This window comes from Arachis ipaensis, chromosome B03, assembly GCF_000816755.2.
Source record: "Arachis ipaensis cultivar K30076 chromosome B03, Araip1.1, whole genome shotgun sequence".
NCBI classification, from domain to species: Eukaryota; Viridiplantae; Streptophyta; class Magnoliopsida; order Fabales; family Fabaceae; genus Arachis; species Arachis ipaensis.
Window position 1 is genome coordinate 115,025,684 of NC_029787.2, and position 1,823 is coordinate 115,027,506.

The window sequence follows — 1,823 nt, forward strand, 5'->3', positions numbered from 1 at the left end:
ATAAATAAATATATCATATCAATAAAAAGAAAAAAAGATGATACATATATCCAAGAAAAAAAATAAACTTAAAAATCGAAAAAAAGAAAGAAATTTCATATTAAAAAAATTTAAAAATAACCTATCTAAAAGAATGGTCATAATATATAAATTGAGGCAACAATTTAAATTTTTCTAAAACTAATTTAATCAAATACTAATATTAAAACTAAATTATTTAAATAATATTTAATCTATTCTAGTCCTTAAATACGTATAGATTAGAGTCATTCTAGTAACAACAACCAACCGAAATAACATCATAAGATCGAATATTTAGAATTCGTATAAATTCAGACCATCTTCTTGTTAAAATTGTCAAACTAAATTGACCTTTATTTTTCTCAATGGTATTGCATTAATGCACCAGAAGGCCGGTAGTTTGCAAAAAAATCACAATATGTTATAAAATTATTTTTAATACAAAAACTTAAGAGAAGAAAATTTAAATATAGTACCAATCTTTGAAATTGCATCTTTAAATTTGACACGAATTTTCTAAAATTGAACCTAAATTAAGAAAATTCAATCTTATTATATGCTCCACTTTGAATATTTTCGGACAAACGTAAAAAGCGTGGAGGAAATGTAACTTGAACTTGACCTACAAAACTCTTTAGAAACAATTGCTCAATCAAAGAATAATAACAAATTAAAAAAAAGAATGCTTTGCCTCTTAGATTTAGACTTACAAACCGCAAAAGAAACATTATATATAATCTTTAGTAGTACAAAAATAATTATAGAAATTAATTATTGATATCAATATCAATTTACCACTATCAACATTAGTATCATATTTATGGCAATTAATTCTAAAAATATATTTTACTTTTTTAAAATATATCGTGTGCATGTGCTATTTAGACCTTTTCTATTATTATTATTATTATTAATTGATATCAATATCAATTTGTCACCATTAATGTACGTATCAATTTGTCACTAATTATACTTGATTTAAAATAATAAATAAAAATATTAATGATTGACAATTAGTATTATACAATTAATATAATAATTAGAAATTTGGATCCTCTAAATTTTGAATTTTTACTTTAGAGAATAAAGTATGATCTCTCACTCTTGAATAGTTTCTCTCTCATATTTTCTCTTGGTCTCACCTATAAAATAAATGGTGAAAGATCGTACTTTATCTTCTAAAGTAAAATTCAAAATTTAGAGGATCCAAATCTAATAATTAGTATCAACTTGTATCAACGTGTATATCAACTTGCATAATAATTAAGAATTAGAATTATATAAATTAATATAATAATTAGAATGATTAAAAATATTTAATGATAATTAATTTTGAGTTAATTTTATAACTATCAATATAATTTTTTTATGCTAATATCTAATTATATTTTTATATACATAGAGAAAAAATATTATTTTTAAATAGTAAGCATAAAAATTAATTATTTTTATTTGTGCAACATACTTAATACCTAATCAAATGTAAAAGTATATACGTTAAATTCTTTTAAATTTTAGATAATGAATGTTAAAATTAATTATTGCTAAAATTTTTTACACAGTAACCAGTAACTAAAAATCTTATTATTTGATTTTTTTTTATCTATGGAGATAGGATCTTCTTAGCTTATAAGAACTTTTTTCTATATGATCTTTTTGTAAAAGTAGTTTGATATTATAATCTTTAATTTTTTGTCATAATCTATAATGTCAAGACAAAATCAACATAATTTCAAAAAATTTATATTCCCGTAATATTATTACGGGTAAAAATACTAGTATATTATTAAAATTACAACCGA